General features: G+C 42.5%; 1 long non-coding RNA gene across 1 annotated transcript in view; it reads left to right on the top strand.

The window, feature by feature from the left end:
• The window catches only part of LOC138752798 (uncharacterized), a 118442-nt gene extending 110728 nt beyond the window's left edge, over window positions 1–7714 (top strand). Inside the window, exon 3 of the long non-coding RNA XR_011350943.1 lies at window positions 7573–7714. This is a non-coding gene — a long non-coding RNA (uncharacterized lncRNA). The remainder of the gene's footprint in view (window positions 1–7572) is intronic.
• The last annotated feature ends 12793 nt before the right edge of the window (window positions 7715–20507 follow it).

The following is a 20507-nucleotide window of genomic DNA, read 5'->3' as shown; positions in this document are numbered from 1 at the left end:
GATTGCACATCCATGTTGACACCATCCTTCCATATCCGATTTTATTCTCCCCACATTTCCATTATCTCTCTCTGGATTCTATCACTCATCTACACATGAGGGCCTATTCACAGCGGCCAGTTAACTATAAAATAATTTGTTCTGTGTAAAACCCACTGACATATGTAAATTACAGCTTCCAGTCCTCCTCACCCCCTCCCCCCCCTTGACATTATTCACTTTCTTTGTGGAAGCCATCTCACATCAGAATAATTTTCTCTCACACGAAATGCTGCATGTAATTTATTGCAGCCATTGAAAGGTTAACAGATGCTACAATCAAATGGAAGAAGTTTTATGTGTTTTTAGAAAATATCCTGCAGGACAAACTGTAAATCCACTAAGTTTTATGTCTGGGAGAATGCCGAACAAACGTAATCCTCTGCAGTTTTTGATTTGTTCCATTTATTCTTATAGGATCTCACAGATCAAATTGCAAAGCTGTTGGTTTGTATGCAGGATTACAAAGGATGAAATTCAGTTTATGTACAAATCAGTTTTTTTTTATTTTATTTGCTGATCCTCCTGTAGTTTTCAAGGAATTTTAAAGGAAACTGCTGTCTTATCGTTTACCGAGGTAAATGGTATTACATAAGCAAACAGAAGTTTTTAAAGAGTGAGAAGCAATCCTGTGAGGAAATGAAGCAAGGCCAGAGAGCACTTGAGGAACAAAGTTAATGTTTCTGTGACTGGTGAAGTTCTGGAGGGAACTGTTCTGAGATCCCTGCTCTTTATGATTTTTATAAATGACATTTGCAGATTATACAAAGGTTGCAGGTGTTGTGGTTAGTGTTGAAGGCTGATGTAGGTTTCAACAGGACATAGAGAGAATGCAGAGTTGTGCAGAAGAGTAGCAAATGGAGTTCAATCCGGATAGGTGTGAAGTGATGCATTTTGGTTGGTCAAACCAGAAGGCAGAGTATATGGTTGATGGTCCGATACTTAACAATGTGGAAGAACAGAGGAACCTTGGGATCTGTGGTGAAACCGCTATTATACATATTTGTTATGTGTAAATTACATGACCCTGCTCTCACTGGCCAACTTGTGACTCCTCCCCTTTCTTCCCTATAAAGGCTGTCATGCCACAAGCCTGCCCCCAGCTCGAGTCTGGGTCAGCGTGAGCGACCAACACAGGGATGCTGTCAATTTCGTGGAAAGAAAAGCCTTCAGTTTTGGTTACTTCAGTCTTTGTGCAATTGATCGAGCATCAATTTTATTTGCAAGATTTTCTTTTCAGAACATGGACAAGTACGTGAAGTTGGATTGCCTGGAAATCGACCCAAGAAAACCAGAGGCAGCCGACAAGTTGGCGCTCTGGCGCCGCTGTTCTGAAAAGTTCCTCACAGCCACTGCAGCAGCTATCCAGGATGACGAGGACAAGCTCCACCTGCTATTCTCGTACATCAGGCACCCAGTCTATCAGATGGCCCAGGGCTGCCAGATATAGGGAGCCGCAATGGACACCCTGAAGGACCAGTACAAAGTCCAGGTGAACGAGGGTTATGCGCAGCATGTACTCCACTCACGCTGACAGCGACTCGGGGAAACTTTCAATGGTTTTGTCAGGGCTCTGCGGGACCTCACAAGGGACTGCAACTGTCAGGCTGTGAGTGCTGTTCTGCACTCACAGCTGCTCATCAGAGACGCCTGCGTAACAAGCGTCCGCTCTGGCTATATGAAGCAGAGGCTAATTGAACAGAGACAACTGAGCCTACCTCAGACCCCAACTGGCCAACGCTCTAGAGGTAGCCATCCACAACGCTGAATCATTCTCCAGCGAACACATTGCCACTTCATGGGGAACACGGAGGCCGCCATCTTGGGAAGCAGGATCGCAAGCCTCGTCCCGTCCTGAGCTGATCACCACTGCCATTAGCGATTTCCCGACGTGCTACTTCTGTGGGCAGGCTAAGCACCCTAGGAATCACTGCCCTGCCAGGGATGCCATCTGCTCAACTGCTGGAAGAAAGGAAACTTCGCAAAGGTCTGTAAGTCCAAACAAATCCCAAGTTCCAGCAGCGCCATGTGCAAGTGGGGGCAGCCATCTTCAATGTTGTCACTTCCACCATCACTTTTGGGAACCTAGAACGGCCACACACGCGCACCACAGAAACTGCCAATCTTGATGATGTCACTTCTGCCTTCTCCCCTTTCTCAAATGGAGAATGATGTGGGACCCTATGCACGCCATGGCGGCCGCCATCTCGGGTGCCTTCTTATTGAGTGCCGGCAGCCAACAAAACTCCTCAGACAAGGAGCTAACGTTGGCATCAGTAACCCTGGATCAGGACAGACCCCATCAACTCTCCAGGTCCATGATGGACATTCAGGTAAACAGCTGGCCCTTCGCTTGCCTATTTGACAGTGGGAGTACTGAAACCTTCATTCACCCAGACACGACACAAAACCACTCCCTTGGTGTCCAAATCTCACTTAGCAGAGATTTGTGGCAGTTGCACAGTAGCACTTACTGTCTGGGGCTTGGTATATCATGACTTTACACTTCTCATACTACCATAGCTCTGTACACCCATCCTACTGGGATTAGAATTCCAATACAATTTAAAGAGTGTCACCATGGAATATGACGGGCCCCAGACCGCCCCCCCCCCCCCCCATGGTCTGCAATGAGCAGTTTTTAAACTTGGTGTTCGCTCACCAAGTGACCAACTATCAGCCCCAAACCCAATCACCGTGTCCAACATGCGGCCTCACCATGCTCCGCACTTTCCACCCCCCACCCCTGTGAAGGTGTGATAGAACAGAGTACCAGCCCCTGGAGAGCCCAGGTAGTGGTGATGAAGAGTGGGGAGAAACACCAGGTGGTCATCAATTACTCCCAGAGTATCAACAGATTCACCCGGCTGGATGCATACCCCCTACCCCGTATAGCCGCCCTGATGAACCGGATTGCACAGTACAAAATGTTCTCCACCAGAGACCTTAAGTCTGTATATCACCAGCTCCCCATTCGCTCCGAAGACCACCAGTATATCACCTTCGAGGCAGATGGCTAGTTTTACCATTTCCTGACGGTCCCCCTTTGGAGTCACGAATGGAGTCTCAGTCTTTCAGAGAGAGATGGATTGGATGGTGGACGAACATGGGGTGCGGGCCACTTTCACATACCTTGACAATGTCACCAACTGTGGCCATGATCAGCAGGACCACGATAGGAACCTCCAAAAATCCCTCCACACCTTGTAACACCTCAATTTGAGATATATCACAGGGAAGTGTGTCTTCAGCACAAGTCACCGGGCTATACCAAGCTGCATTGAGGAGAATGGAGTCATAAGCCCCGACCCCGACCGCATGCACCCGCTGTTCAAACTTTTACTCCCCCACTGCCTCAAGGCCTTGAAAAGGTGCCTAGCATTTTTCTCTTATTATGTTCAGTGGATCCCCATCTATGCGGAGAAGACCCGTTCCCTCAACAGGGCCACTGTTTTCCCCCTGTTGGCAGAAGGCCGCAAGACATTTGACCGATTAAAGCCAACATTCCAAAGGCCACGATGCATGCAGTGGTCAAATCCATCCCATTCCAGTGGAGAGCGATGCATCGGACGTTGCCCTGGCCTCCACACTTAACCAAGCAGGCAGGCCCATGGCATTTTCTCGTGTACCCTCCAGGGCCCCATGATGCGGCACTCCTCCATCAAGAAAGAGGCTTAGGGTATCGTTGAAGCGGTATGGCACTGTAGATATTATCTTGCCGGAAAGCATTTTACCCTGCTGACTGATCAACAGGCAGTCGCCTTTATGTTCAATAACCAGCAGGGGGGGTAAAATCAAAAACAACACAATCCTGAGGTGGAGAATTGGACTCTCCACCTACAATTATGATATACTGTACCGGCCCGGAAAGCTTAACGATGCCCTGTCTCAGGGGACTTGCGCCAGTGCACAGGCGGACCTGTCGCAGGCACTGCACGATGACCTCTGCCACCCCAGGATCATCCATTTTTTTCACTTCATCAAGGCCCTTAATCTCCCCTACTCGATCGAGGGTATCAGGACGCTGACCAAAGATTTCCGGGTCTGCATGGAGTGCAAACCATGCTTTTACCAGTCTGACCGGTCACACCTGATCAACCAGCTGACAGGTATGCCCTCCCTCAGCTCTCCAGTGTCCAACTTCCCAACCCTCACCACTCCTGCCAATCTGACAGTCAACACACACACCCCAATCCCCCCATCCTCAGCCTACCCAAGTACCCCAGTCGGGCCAACTAGGATGGATCAGCTAAAAGTGATGGAGACCACAATGGATCCTCGGATGGGGATTTGCCAGTCATAATGCTAAAGAAGACCGCTGGACAGACTGAAGTTTTGACCGCATCGCACACCACGGGACTTTTTTTTAAAGAAGTGGGGTGAATGTGGTGAAACCATTACTGTACATATTTTCCATATGTAAATTACATGACTTTGCCTGGTTGACCCTGCACTCACTGGTCAGCTTGTGACTCCACCCCTTTTTTCCCCATAAAGGCTGGCATGCCACAAGCCTTCCCCCAGTTTGAGTCTGGGTCAGTGTGAGCGACCAACACAGGGATGCTGTTCATCTTGTGGAAAGAAAAGCCTTCAGTCTTGGTTACTTCTGTCTTTGTGCAATTGATTGTGCATCAGGCTCCAAGTCCATAGATCGCTCATGGTTGCTGCATAGGTTGATGGGACAGTTAAGAAGGCCTATAGAATGCTGGGCTTCATTAATTGAGGGATTAAGTTCAGGAGTCATGAGATAAAGTTGTGGCTTCATAAATCTCTGGTCATACTTAGAATATTGTGTTCATTTCTGATCACCTCATTTTTGGAAAGATGAGCAAGCTATGAAGAGGGTACAGAGGAAATTTACCAGGACATTGCCTGGAATGGAAAATACAAATTTTGAGGCAAGATTCGCAGAGCTGGGGCTTTTCTTTTTGCAGGGAAGATGAAAGGTAACTTTATAAAGGTCTACAAGATTCTGAGAGGCATAGTTAAGGTGGATAGTCAACATCTTTTTTTTTTCCCAGAGTAGGAGTAGGAAACACCAGAAGACATCTGCACAAGAGAAGGAAATAAAGTTTCGGGGAGAGATCAGGGGTAAGTTTTCTTTACACAGAGAGTTGTGGGTACCTGGAAAGCCTTGCCAGGATGGTGGTGGAGGCTGGACAATAGGGGTATTTAAGAGACTTGTAGACAGGCACATGGATGAAAGAAAATAAAGGGTTATGAGGAAGGGAGGACTTTGTCTTTTTTAGAAGGTTTTTTTGGAATATATAGGTCAGCACAACATCATGGGCTGAAGGGCCTGTGCTGTTCTGTAATGTTCTATGCATGTCCTTTGTAATGTCTCAAGTCAGGGAAAACATTTCCTGAGGATCCAACATACTTTTACAGTCATTAAATACTTTTAACCTGGACAATTGTTGTGAAGAAAACTTGAATTGCTCATTGTCATGTTAAATTTAAATTTTCTAAATTTTAATTTTTTTAAAAATTTGGACATTCAGCACGGCAACAGGCCATTTCGGCCCTCGGGTCTATCCTGCCCAATTTACACCCCTTTAACCGACACCCCAGGTATATTTTTTGAATGGTGCGAGGAAACCGGACCCCCAGAGAAAACTCCTCCAGACACGGGGCGAACATACAAACTCCTTACAGATGGTGTGAGATTCGAACCCCAGTTCTGATCGCTGGCACTGTAAAGGCTAACCGCTATGCTAACCGTGTTCAATAACTAAGATACAGTGAAAAGATTTGTTTTATATGCTGTCTGGCCAAGGCATAATCTTAGCATATTATAACCAATAGCTCAAGTGCAGGGAATAATGTCACATAAAACAAAACATGCAGTGAACAGTGATAAAGTGAAAATTAAGCAATTCACGGCTTCATCTTATATGAATGGAGTTCATTTAAGGATCTAATAAAAGCAGGGAACTGTTTTTGAATCTGGCGGAGCATGTTTTCAAAGTCTTTTATCTCGGAAGAGATTTGAAAAAAGTGTGACCAGGGCAGGATGTATCCTTTGATATGTTGGCTGCTTTCCCCTGATAGTCTATGTGATGGCCTGAGCTGCATTTAGAGCTAGCCACAGTTTCTTGTGGTAGATCTATTGAATTTATTGCCACAGGCAGTTGTGGAAGCCAGGTCATTGGGGTACTTAAGGCAAACATTGAGAGTTTCTTCATTGGCTAAGGCATCAAAGGTTATGGAGAGAAAGCCAGGCAGTGGAGCTTGGTGGTGAAATGGATCAGCTCATGGTCTGAATAGTCTGCCTTCTGGTCTAAACAAGAAAATCTGCAGCCACTTTTATTGTAATTTACATAAAAAGCTGGAGAAACTCAGCAAATCATCCATCATTGTTTATGTATCAAAGATCGATACATACGTGACCAATATTTTGGAGCTGATCCATTCATCAAGGTATGACTGGAAGGGCCTGTAACTCTGCTGTTTATCTAAATTGAAAAAAAAATCCTTTACTATAATTCTTTGTATAATTGAAGGTGTTAATTTTGACTCTTTAAGATTACTTTTTCCCGTAGCCTGATTTCCCCATATTCCATCCACTCCCCTGAGATCTTGTTGTCTCACAGGCAAGGTCTTGCTTGATAAACTGGATCAGAAGATGAGATCTCATGGGGTCCAGAGTGAACAAGCCAATTGATTACAAATTTGTCTGGGTGTGAGCAGTCAGGCGATGGTAATGGAGGGTTATTTTTTAGTTTGAAGGCCTGAGACCAGTGATCTTTGGCTAGGATTGGTGCTGAGTCTATGGTTATTTGCCATGTATCTCAGTGATCTGGATGAGGATGCAGATGGTATGGTCAGTAAGTTCATGCATGACAACAAAATTGGTGGCATGGTGGACAGTGTAAAAGGTTGACAAAGGTTACAAGGGGATATAGATCAGTTAGAGAAGTGGGCAAAGGAATGGCAGATAGAATTTTATTCAGACAAGTGCAAAGCAACTAATTTTTGGCAGTTAAACCAGGGCAGGACCGACATGGAGAGGTGTTGTGGATCAGAGAACACTAGGGGCTCTCCAATAGGTTGGTACAACATCCTGGGCCGAAGGATTCTGAAATGTTCTATGATGCAGGGCTGGAAGTTCATCGTTCCCTGAAAATGGTGACACAGGTAGACAAGGTGATGAGGAAGCCCTGTGGTGTTTGCATTGAGTGGATGGACCATTAAGTACAAAAGCTAGGCCTCATGTTACATTATGTAGGTGGGACTGCACCTGGAATATTGTGTACTGTTCTCATCTCCATAATATTGGAAAGATGTGATTAAGGTAGAGCAGCTGCAGAAAAGATTGCCAAGAATGTTACTGGCTTGAGAGAATTTGAGTTATAAGGAGAGACTGGAAAAGCTAGGACTCTGCTCCTAGGAGCAAAGGTGGCTGAGGTGTGATCTTACGAGGTTTATAAAATTATGAGTCTTAGAGATAAGGTGGATGGGCACGGTTTTTGTTCTCAGGGTAGGAGAGTCTACAACTAAATCAGATGGATGACAGGTTTTTTTTTCCAAAAGGTTTGCTTCCTGAAAAAACATTGGGGATTATGACAGACAACTTCAAGCTGAACACAAGAGATCATTTCAGATTTGCTGCATCACACAGGAAGATGGAGAAACATTAAAATGGGCATCATTTTAAGGTGAAAGACAACTTCTTTTCTTGGGTGCTGTCTATCTAAAATTGAAAATAAAAAATCCTTTACCATAATTCCTTGTAGCATTGGAGGTGTTAATTGTGACTCTTTTTTTTCACAACTTTATTTATTCGTTCAACAAAGTTATTATATACAGTAAAAAAAAGTACATATTGAGAACAATAATTTTTTATATATATAAAAAAGAAAAGAGGGAAAAAAAAGACCCCCCCTCCCTCCCCCTCTCAGCCAGCTCTCTTTAGGAGAGCCAAAAATAAAAAAAAAACTAAAATATAAACTAAAATATATTTACTAAAATCTAATCAAAGTAAATTTAAATGTAAATCTTCTGAATATAAAGTCCACTTATTAAGAAAAAAAGAATAATGATCATATAAAACATACGTGATTTTTTTCCATGACCAAACAAGTTTTCATCTCATTATGCCATCTAATAATATCAATCACATTAGCATTTTTCCATATACTTGCTATACATTTTTTTGCTACAGATAAAGCTAAATTTATAAAAGCAATCTGAAATTTATCTAATCCCAAATCTTTCAAAGGTTTCAACTTACCTAACAAAATTATTGCCGGGTCTAAAAGTATTTTAATCTTATACAAATGTTCCAAAAACAATTGAATTGCTTTCCAAAAAGATTGTATAGGTACACATAAACAAACAGCATGAAAAAAAGTTCCAACCAAATTACCACACCTAAAACAAGAGTCTGATTCACTAAAACAATTTTTTTTAAAACTTTGCAGGTGTTAAATACAATTGATGTAAAAGAATTGTAATTAACCATTGCATAACAAACATTTATCAATCTAGTAACATGATCACGACAGATATCTAACCAGTCATCCTCGGAAAAAGTAAGGTTAATATCCTTTTCCCATTTAATCTTAGATCTATCCCATCCCTTTATTTCCATACTTTCCTGTAATATTTGATAAATCAATGAAATATATCCCTTCTTTGGTGCATTCACAAGAAAAGATTCAAATTTAGTCAATTTAGGTAAAATCATATCTCTACCAAATATTTGTTTTACTAAAGATTGAAGTTGATAATAAATGAATAAAGAATTCTCATTAATACCAAAATCTTCCCTCATTTGATTAAAAAATAAAAATTGACCTTCTTTAAAACAATCCCCCAAATTTTTTATACCTTTAGATTTCCAATGTAATAAACATTGATTATTCATTGAAAAAGGAATAAGTTGATTATTATATAACGGTGTTAAAATCAATAATTTACCCTTAGACTCTATCGTTCTATTTTTCTTCATCCATAACTTCATTAAATGCTTTAGTATGGGCACATTAATTGTGACTCTTTAAGATTACTTTTTCCCGTAGCCTGATTTCCCCATATTCCATCCACTCTCCTGAGATCTTCTTGTCTCGCAGGCAAGGTGAATCGAAAATAGAAAACACCCGAGGCCATCTGTTTAAAGTGAGTGGAGAAAAGTTTAGGGGAGATAGCAGAAGTAAGTTTTTTCACTCAGAAAGTGGCGGGTGTCTGGAATGCATTGCTGGGATGGATGGTGGAGGTTGTTATACTAGGAACATTCAGAAGACTCAGTGGCATGGATAGAAGAAAAGATAGGTGGCTATGAGTGTGAAGTAGTGAAAAATTAGATTATTGCGGAGTAGATTCCCAGAGGTCAGCAAAACATTGTTGGCTGAAAGGCCTGTACTGTGGTGTAATGTTCTTTGTTCTGGGTTCTCTGCTCTCTTGAAATAGGAATCCTCTGTGTTTGCAGGGGTAAGGGCACAATTCAGGCAAATGGCTTTAGCTTAGTAAGGCACCTTGAATTCGGCAGAAGGGCCTCTTTCCTTGCTTTATAATGCTATACCTCTTTCTATCACTCACTTACACACTACAGGCAAATTACCGCGGACAATTAACCTCCCAGACTGTTTGTCTTCGGGATTTCCGAGGAATCCACGTGGTCATGGGGAGAACATGCAAACTTCACACAGACATCAGCAGAGGGCACTGGAGTGGCGAGGCAGCATCACAATGCCTTCTTCAAATTGCACTGGGATCTTCGACAATTACCAAAAGGTGCTTGTCTCTTTCATCCGAAAACAGCATTGATCATTATTTTGTATTTTTGAATTTCTAGTGGGGATAAAAGTAGTAACCGTCTGTCTCAGGAGGAAGACCTTGCCTGACACATTCTTTCATTTGGGTTCCTGAGGATCTCATGCCAAGGGCATTGTGGATCATTTAGAAAATTCCCTACAGATATATCTAGCATATACCCTTGTGTGAAATAATTTTGAAAATAATGCCATGGTTGCTCCAATAAAAATCAATACTGCAGGTGAGCTTGTTGAATCTTCACGCTGAGCTATGGGAAGAACTGAATTTTATTTAATTATTTTGTAAAAGAGTATAAAAAAATGTGTTCCTCCCCTACCCCTACCCCCACTCTTTTGTTTGGGCTCCTGTCTACATTTTGCTCATGCCTTGATGAAGGGCTCAAACCCAAAAAGTTGGTTATGTATCTTTATCTTTGCTGTATGAAGTGCACTTTTCATCCTGTTGAGTTTCTCCAGCATTTTGTTTTTACTTCAATCACTGCGTCTATAGTCTCTCGTGTTTTACTCCACTTTGCTCTTCTGTGGTAGACTATCAACTATTTATTGATTTAAAAAAAAACATAATACCAACTTAATTGGGGTGCTGTTGCACATCTCAGATTAAGGAGTAATTTAAATGAAGTCTGCAAAACAATTAAAGAATTTGATCTGGTCGCTGGAGATAAACTATTGTCAGACCAGTCCAGAAAATGAGTGCAGACATTAGTGGAAAAGCAAAATTCCGCAAGTGCAGGAAATGCGGTAACTTCAAAGTAAGTGAAAAAAGTTAACATCACATTGGAACTCTTTATGACATGTGAAGTCAGAAAATACTTCTTTTTCCAAAGGGTCATAGAAATTGGCAGTTTTCTATCTCAAAAAAGCTGCTAAAGCTTGATCAATTAGAAAGAAAATAGTTGATAGATTTTTGTCTGTTTTATGGCTAAGGCTGATAAATATAGATCAGCCATTACTTCACTGAGTGAAAGAACAAGGGAATCTTGTAATCTTCTACTGGATTACAATTCTTCAGAAGCTCAGAATTTGCTGGTTAGCGCCCATAATTCACACTGTGCTATTGGTCCTACAGAATCCTGGAGTAGACTTGTAAATGCACGTTCAACGACGGCATTATTAAAATTGGATGGAAGTTTATGGAATCCAAATTAAAAGTGTGAATGAACTAACTGGGCACCTTCTGAAATGTGCCTTACATTACATCCATGCAAATTCCATATTTAGCTTGTGATTAAAATGTACTCCTGAAGGTCCCAAGCTAAATGGTTTCACTTCTCTACCAATGGTCTTATGTAGCTGGAGGTTTGTGGGTAATATATTTAGCAACACCTTCAGATTAGTCAGATAAACTAAAGATTCCATCGCATGATGGAGAGCAGACAAGTTTACCTTAATCCACATCATCCACCTTAATCCAACCAACAAGAGTTTTATATTGAGCCTTGGCCATTGAACAGTTGCTTAGCAACCAGGCAATAAGTTATTTTTGAGCTAAGGCAGAAAATATTAGGAGTGGAGTGATAGGTTCAGTCAAAGGTTTCACTGAAATCTGGGGCAGCAGAATGCTACAACTGTTAGCCCCGCTGCCTTGAAGCTCCTGGATATGGGTTCAGTTCTGACCTTTGCCGCTGTCTTTGTGGAGTTTGCACATTCTCCCTGTGTGTATGGATTTCTCTGGGTTTCCTGAAGATGTTGGGTTAATTGGATACTCTGCATTACTCCAACATGTACTTGAGTGGCAGAAGAATCAAAAGAGGGTTTGATTGGCATGTGAAAGAATACATGACAGAACTACAAGGAAATCAGGAGAAGAGAAATAAGATTGGCAGAGTTGCTCTTCCAGGAGCACACATAGGAAGTAGGAACAGGAGTAGGCCAAAAATGGCCCATCGAGCCTGCTCCGCCATTCAATACGATCTAATTTATGACCTAACTCCACCTACCTGCCTTCTCCCCATATCCCCTAATTCCTCTATCATGTAAAAATTTATTTAACCGAATTTTAAATAGGTTTAATGAGGCAGCCTCAACCACTTCCCTGGTTAGAGAATTCGAAACGTTCACTACTCTCTGGGAAAAACTATTTTCCCTCATCTATGTCCTAAATCTACTCCCCCGAATCTTGAGACTGTGTCCTCTCATTTTAGTTTCCCCGGCCAGCTCAAAAAACCTTCCTACATCTATCCTATCCATACCCTTCATAATCCTATATGTTTCTATAAGACCTCCTCTCATTCTTCTGAACTCGAGCGAATACAATCCTATGAATTCATTGGGAAAAATGCCTTTTTTCTGCATTGTAATAAATCAGATGGATGACAGGTTTTTTTCCAAAAGGTTTGCTTCCTGAAAAAACATTGGGGATTATGACAGACAACTTCAAGCTGAACACAAGAGATCATTTCAGATTTGCTGCATCACATAGGAAGATGGAGAAACATTAAATTAACTTTTATTGAATTTAACCTGTTTAATCGCATAATGATGCTGACATATTGTGTTAGTTCAATTACCTAAAAATCTTTTGCTGCTGCTTTTCATTTGTATTCAGCATGTGACACGTCTTGTGTCAGTGTCCAACAATAGTCGGAGAGCATTCCAGTAGCCCTGAGTCCGTTTTTCCGATGGTCACAATGTCCTAGTGAAAACTGACTGCACCAAGACCAGCAGGGATGAAGTCCAAGTGTCAACGCAGGAAATTAATTTTCAATGACTTGTTGCACTTAATGGTTTTGTATATTTGAAGTAGACTTAAAATATGACATAAAATCATAAAAAATAGGCTACATCTAAACATTATTAAATGGTCAGAAAATTTTAAGGTGACTTTCGTGATTAGCAGCCCAAAACCCATAAAATACAGTCGTAAGTGTTCAGGAATCTTCATTGTCCAGTGCTTGCCAAACAGGTTCTATGGTTCAATGCTCTTCCCGAGTTGTGGCTTGAAATAATTTTACTGACAGGTATCACATTGCAAAAGGGACATTGTTTCAGTGCTGAGATTATTAACAATGAAGAAATAAACCACCATAGAATTGATCATTTACGTTATAAAATGCCCCCTCTCCAGCATGCTTCAGATGCCACACTTTGCCATAATAAGAAACTCAACATATTTGACTGCATTAATCAGCCTGTAATATGGGCTGAGGTTTTGAATACTTGACAACATCAGGGAATCAGGGCAAGTGATCACGGATTTCTAAAAGATAGTTCAAATTTACTATCTTTATTGAGTGGTTTGATAAAAATAGATGAAGGAATTTGGAATATAGTGACTGTCAAAATACCTCTGCTCTGGGAGCAGCTGAGACAATTTACATAATTAAATATAATTTTGAAGGATATTTAGCTGGAAGCCATTGTTTAGACTGGAAAGAGGACTAAAAAGCGGTCACAATATTAATTGTAAGCTTTATTCTGCTTTCAAAATTCACTTAGTGGCATGATCAAGGTCCCTTGAGGTGTTTTTGAACCATTGTACTCCATTGACGAGTGATGCTCAGATAATGTCCACAGTGCTGCATGTTAGTGTAGTGATTTGTGCAATGCTGTTGCAGTGCCAGAGACAGGCGTTCGAATCTCACGCTGTCTATAAGGAATATGTATGTTCTCCCCTCATTTGTGTGGATTTTCTCCGGGAGCTCCGGTGTTCTCCCACCTTCAAAAATGTACCGGGGGTTGTAGGTCAATTGGGTGTAATTGGGCGGCACAAGCTCGTGGGCCAAAAGGGCCTGTTACCGTGTTGTATTTTTTAAAATATAAAAGTTGCTCCTCAGATGATTGGGCCAGGAAAGGCTTTCATGGAAGAAAAATCGATTGACAAATAAATGCAAAATGATGGTGCTGCTTTTGCTGGTAATGCCAGTGGTGCCACTAGTGCGGACCTGGGGATAGTGGGGAGCGGTAGGTCTGGGGAGTAGCCCCCCCCCCCCAAAGGGTCCTACTCCCCAGACCTATACTTTAAAGGAGCTGATGGTGCTTTATTTCAAATCCTGTGACCACGGTGTCTGGGCCCAAAATGATGGGGCCTATGTTCTGCAGCGGCCACGAGGGGTTGCAGACTCTAAAGGAGTGCAGGGCACCAGTAATGGGGAGAATGCCCAGCCTGTTGAGAAGGAGGAGCAGAGAAGGCTGTGACCAAGGAGGTGGACCGGTGAGGGGCTCTGTGGCTGAAGGACATGCACAGGTGATGAGCTGTTGACAACTTACGCATGCTGTAGGCTCCTGGTGACTTGTCAAAGGACCCATACAGGCTGCAGACTGCTGGAGATTGTCTCATGAGATCCAGCTATCGGAACCGGGATTCGATAGGGTACTGAGGACAAGAAGGGTTCACGAAGGGCTCTGCTTGCTGAAGGCTTCCTAATCATATCAGAGGTTTAGATCTTTGCTCGGGTTGCCAATGGTTTGAGCAGGAGTCTTTTGCGGCTGCGGAGGCCAAGGGATCGCTTGAGGCGAATCCACGGACACTCAGTGACTCTGAGGGGATTCTCTTTTGCTTTTCTTTCTCTGTCTGTAAGGGTTTCCGGGCAAATGATAATGGCAAATCTTTGTCTGCCTTATGGCACACTAAAAGCGATGTCATGCAACATTACATTTCTGTTTTATTACAGGACAATAAATAGTATTTGATCTGATCTGATCTGTTCTGCGTCAAGAGGACAAAACTCAGTCTCTGTCTTGTTTTTGAAGGTTAAGATATAACTCTCTTCATGCTGTAATTACAAAATTCTGTACACTCCATGATTGAAGTAAAAAACACAAAATGGTGTAAAAGCTCAACAGATCAAACCATATCCTTTGTATAGCCGACATTTTGGACTTAAGCCTTTCATGATGACATCTTTAGCCATCCACTTCTGTTCTCTTTTAAGACAATATTAAACTCTGTATCAGTGACAAGCTTAACCCCCTCCCTAATATATACTTTATGAGTAAGATTAACTTGTGCCTGATTAGACTTCTGTGAAGTATCTTGGGGTGGTTTGCTATTTAAAAGTGCTCTATAAATGCAATTCATTGTCATACAATTATAAACAGACGTTACCCAAATTATTGAGATTGGCTCATGAAATGGGGGGAGTGGGAGAGGTAAGGGAGTACAGAGCAAAGCACTCGATAAAGTTAGAAAACTGCTGTGTCGTGTATTTTCTAACCAAGTTCGAGGCACAAAGATGTCATAAATTGGATTTCACTGTGTTCATTGGAAATAAGCTCAAGTAGGCCAAAAATGGATGTGTTCAATTTTAATGAAGAAAAAAATGTTTCTATTACTTTTCAACAAAAAGATGACATGAATGCAGTCTAGTCCTAAGGGAAATATAAGCTCAGTATCCATTAGCAAGAGATATCAGTTTCAAAAATGATCCATATGCGAAGTCTTTCTCTGAATTAATTAATAACACGGAAGAAAGTGCACATAATGAGGAAACTAAGAAGCACTTTTTCTGCTATGTTAGAGTGACACACCTAACATTCATGAAAACAGTCTTTAAAAACTGAACTACAACTAGAACAAATCCCTCATGACCAGAACAAGAACATGAATTATTGTATATTTAAGAAATGAAGATTCTTTCTTTGGCTTGGCTTCATGGACGAAGATTTATGGAGGGGTAATGTCCACGTCAGCTGCAGGCTCGTTTGTGGCTGACAAATCCGTTAAGAAATGAAGAATAATAAATAAGCAAAGTTGCTGAATTTTTCTGATGAATAAACATAATTAACTTTTGACCAAGTTTTGATCGTCAACTATCCAAACTGTAGTCATCAAACTGTAGGTCAGACTATAAACAGTCATTGTTGAATCTTGTTCATGATCAGCAATATCAAATGGCATTTTGTTACAAAATCTTTCTTTGGCTTGGCTTCGCCGACGAAGATTTATGGAGGGGTAATGTCCACGGCAGCTGCAGGCTCATTTGTGGCTGACAAGTCCGATGCGGGACAGGCAGACACAGTTGCAGCGGTTGCAATGGAAAATTGGTTGGTTGGGGTTGGGTGTTGGGTTTTTCCTCCTTTGTCTTTTGTCAGTGAGGTGGGCTCTGCGGTCTTCTTCAAAGGAGGTTGCTGCCCGCCAAACTGTGAGGTGCCAAGATGCACGGTTTGAGGCGATATCAGCCCACTGGCAGTAGTCAATGTGGCAGGTACCAAGTGATTTCTTTAGGCAGTCCTTGTACCTCTTCTTTGGTGCACCTCTGAAACGGTGGCCAGTGGAGAACTCGCCATATAACACAATCTTGGGAAGGTGATGGTCCTCCATTCTGGAGACGTGACCTACCCAGCGCAGTTGGATCTTCGGCAGCGTGGATTTGATGCTGTCGGCCTCTGCCATCTTGAGTACTTCGATGTTAGGGATGAAGTCGCTCCAATGAATGTTGAGGATGGAGCGGAGACAACGCTGGTGGAAGCGTTCTAGGAGCCGTTGGTCATGCCGGTAGAGGACCCATGATTCGGAGCCGAACAGGAGTGTGGGTATGACAACAGCTCTGTATACGCTAATCTTTGTGAGGTTTTTCATTTGGTTGTTTTTCCAGACTCATTTGTGTAGTCTTCCAAAGGCGCTATTTGCCTTGGCGAGTCTGTTGTCCATCTCGTTGTCGATCCTTGCATCCGATGAAATGGTGCAGCCCAGATAGGTAAACTGGTTGACCGTTTTGAGTTTTGTGTGCCCGATGGAGATGTGGGGGGGCTGGTTGTCATGGTGGGGAGCTGGCTGATGAAGGACCACAGTTTTCTTCAGGCTGACTTCCAGGCCAAACATTTTGGCAGTTTCCTCAAAACAGGACGTCAAACGCTGAAAAGCTGGCTCTGAATGGGCAACTAAAGCGGCATCATCTGCAAAAAGTAGTTCACGGACAAGTTGTTCTTGTGTCTTGGTGTGAGCTTGCAGGCGCCTCAGATTGAAGAGACTGCCATCCGTGCAGTACCGGATGTAAACAGCGTCTTCATTGTTGATGTCTTTCATGGCTTGTTTCAGCATCATGCTGAAGAAGATTGAAAAGAGGGTTGGTGCGAGGACGCAGCCATGCTTCACGCCGTTGTCAATGGAGAAGGGTTCGGAGAGCTCATTGCTGTATCTGACCCGACCTTGTTGGTTTTCGTGCAGTTGGATAACCATGTTGAGGAACTTTGGGGGGCATCCGAGGCGCTCTAGTATTTGCCAAAGTCCTTTCCTGCTCACGGTGTCGAAGGCTTTGGTGAGGTCAGCAAAGGTGATGTAGAGTCCTTTGTTTTGTTCTCTGCACTTTTCTTGGAGCTGTCTGAGGGCAAAGACCATGTCAGTAGTTCCTCTGTTTGCGCGAAAGCTGCACTGTGATTAATTACAGTATTACAGTAAATTACAGTAAAATCCCTGTTATCTGGAATTCAAGCAACTGGGAGCCTCAAACAACCAACAAAAAATGCACAGGAAATAAATAGGTTAAAAAATATGAAAGTTTCAAATTAGCACTCCCTCACGATCAGTTTGCCAATTTATGCAACACACAATCTCAAGCAACAGGCAAACTCACTTATCTGGCATCTATCAATCCCCTTAGGTGCCAGATACCAGGGGTTTTGCTGTATCAGGGAAAATTACCTCCATCTCAAAAAAAATTATCAGGCAATGAAGAATTTCATGGGGAAGTGGGCAGGTTTGTTTCCAGAGAAAAAATAAAATTGCAGTTGCTGGAATCTTGAGCATCAGTGAGCTAAGCAAGATGTGCTCTGTTCACCTCAGCTCTTTTCTCTTCTTCCTCCCCTCCTGCCTGAATCTGCACATTCCCCTTCCCATCCCCCACATCCATGTACCAACCTTCCTTTTCAGGCACATCCCTGGTTTTTGGGATATCTGAAGAAGGGCTCAGACCCTAAACGTCGACTGCCTATTGTTGTCCCTGGATGCTGTGTGACCTGCTGAGTTGCTCCAGCAAGTTTATGTATCAATCAATGGGTTGTTGGAGGAACTCAGTGAGGAAGGCAGCATCCATGGGTAGAAATGGTCAGTCAATGTTTCAGGTTTAAAGCAGGAAGGAGTGTATCGAAGTTGTTTTTTTTTTAAATTTAAAGTGCTTTTCTATTGTATTTCTCAAATTGAGGGATACTTTGATTTTTGATCAGTATTATTTCCTTCAATGTCAGGAAGGTATTAGACTTTCAGCATTGTTTCTCAGCATTGTTAAGTCATGTAGAAAAACCACAATGGTTCTGATAACTCTCTCAAGATTGTATTGTGGCACGACATTGCATTTGTCTGGGTATTTAAAATAAGACTTAGTTTCATGCTATTTCTTGTGAAGTGGGCCTTTTGATATTGTCGTCTGTCTCTCATTGCAAATCCTTGCTGGTATTATGAAGTCTGACTGCAGGAGATAATCTTTATCAACAATTAACCATTCTAATAAATGTCACGTATGGTGGATTGTTGAATCTAATAAATATCAGTGTTCCACGCTCACATTGCAGTAAAATGAGGTTATGCATAAGCACGACTTAAAAACTACATAAAATTATGAACTCTGACATGTGGGTTTTGAATTCTACATTTGCTGTAACAATTGTTCGATGTACCCTTGAAAACTCTGCCTATTTACATTCTCTCTGTATTATTCTTCCGGGAAGGATATGAAATTTATTGCCCTCCTATACAACTCATCACTCTTTTTAGCCACAGTGGAGAGGACTACCATGGCCATTACTCTTGCGCGTGTTTATTGCTAGCAACCAAAAATGTCTCCGCGATGAATTTTAAACTCACATGTCTACGTCATGGTGATTTTACTCAGACATATGCAATAAAATACCCTGGTATCCAGCACCTAAGTTGATTGGTAGATGCCGAATGTGATAGTACAGATTCTATCACCAATGTGCATATGTACATATGTACAGATGGTAGTGTAGGATGACTGTGATTGGCTGAGAGTGTAGCCACACCTACTGGCAGGTCTTAAAGGATTGCTCCTAGCCAGACCAGGTCATTCTGGACTGGTCGACCTACCTGTGATAGGCTCCAGTCTTTTAGTTAATAAAAGCCTTGGTTTGTATCACAAGTCTTTGATTCTTTCGACGCGCCTTACACCAGATAAGTGTGTTTTCCGGTTGCTTAAATCTTTCTCTTACAGTGCCTAACTAATACATCTGCATTAAGAATAAACAGTTAAAATAAGATTATAAAAAAACTATACTGTACTTACACTGAACAAATTCACTTGCATGAACCTTAAAGCCTTTTTCTTTATTTGTTCAGTCCAATTCTTTGAAAACATTTAACCGTTGCTGCATCTACAGTTCCCTCCCCCTCCATGGAGCCGCCCCAAAAATAAACAATAATATTATAGATAATTAACCCCCATTTCCCAAAGTTTACAGATAAAGCATCTGACCGGCATGACTCTTACTGAGCAAGGGTAAGAAGACTCTTTAAGAGAGTCACCCCAATGGCGATTGCCATCAAGCAGCTTTTCATCCTGGGTGACGCCATTGCTGTTTCGCACAACTTTATTCCAACAGCTGCTATGCACAAAGGACCACCAAGGCTCGCCACTGGCTGAATATTTGCCCTCTTCATCACCAATGGCTTATGTAAAAACACAAAGTGCTGGAGAAGCTCAGCAGGTCAAACATTGTCCTTTATGTAGCAAAGTCAAAGATACATAGCCAATGTTTCAGGCTTGAGCCACCAAAATGTTGGTTATTTATCTTTGCTAAATAAAGGACAATGTTTGACCTGCTGAGCTTCTCCAGCGCTTTGTGTTTTTACTTCAACCATGGTGTCTACAGAATTTTGTGATTTACTACCAAAGGCTTCTGTGTTACTTCAGAGAACATTTACTTTATTTTGTTCAATTTTTTTTGCCGGTTGCTTGAATTCTGGTACTGGCGGTTTTCTTTGGCTTTGCTTCACGGACGAAGATTTATGGAGGGGGTAAATGTCCACGTCAGCTGCAGGCTCGTTTGTGGCTGACAAGTCCAATGCGGGACAGGCAGACACGGTTGCAGCGGTTGCAGGGGAAAATTGGTTGGTTGGGGTTGGGTGTTGGGTTTTTCCTCCTTTGCCTTTTGTCAGTGAGGTGGGCTCTGCGGTCTTCTTCAAAGGAGGTTGCTGCCCGCCGAACTGTGAGGCGCCAAGATGCACAGTTTGAGGCGATATCAGCCCACTGGCGGTGGTCAATGTGGCAGGCACCAAGAGATTTCTTTAGGCAGTCCTTGTACCTTTTCTTTGGTGCACCTCTGTCACGGTGGCCAGTGGAGAGCTCGCCATAAAACACAATCTTGGGAAGGCGATGGTCCTCCATTCTGGAGATGTGACCCATCCAGCGCAGCTGGATCTTCAGCAGCGTGGACTCGATGCTGTCGACCTCTGCCATCTCGAGTACTTCGACGTTAGGGATGAAAGCGCTCCAATTAATGTTGAAGATGGAGCGGAGACAACGCTGGTGGAAGCGTTCTAGGAGCCGTAGGTGATGCCGGTAGAGGACCCATGATTCGGAGCCGAACAGGAGTGTGGGTATGACAACGGCTCTGTATACGCTTATCTTTGTGAGGTTTTTCAGTTGGTTGTTTTTCCAGACTCTTTTGTGTAGTCTTCCAAAGGCGCTATTTGCCTTGGCGAGTCTGTTGTCTATCTCGTTGTCAATCCTTGCATCTGATGAAATGGTGCAGCCGAGATAGGTAAACTGGTTAACCGTTTTGAGTTTTGTGTGCCCG

The sequence above is a fragment of the Narcine bancroftii genome, chromosome 2, assembly GCF_036971445.1.
Source record: "Narcine bancroftii isolate sNarBan1 chromosome 2, sNarBan1.hap1, whole genome shotgun sequence".
Classification (NCBI taxonomy): Eukaryota; Metazoa; Chordata; class Chondrichthyes; order Torpediniformes; family Narcinidae; genus Narcine; species Narcine bancroftii.
This window is presented reverse-complemented; position numbering and strand designations above follow the sequence as displayed.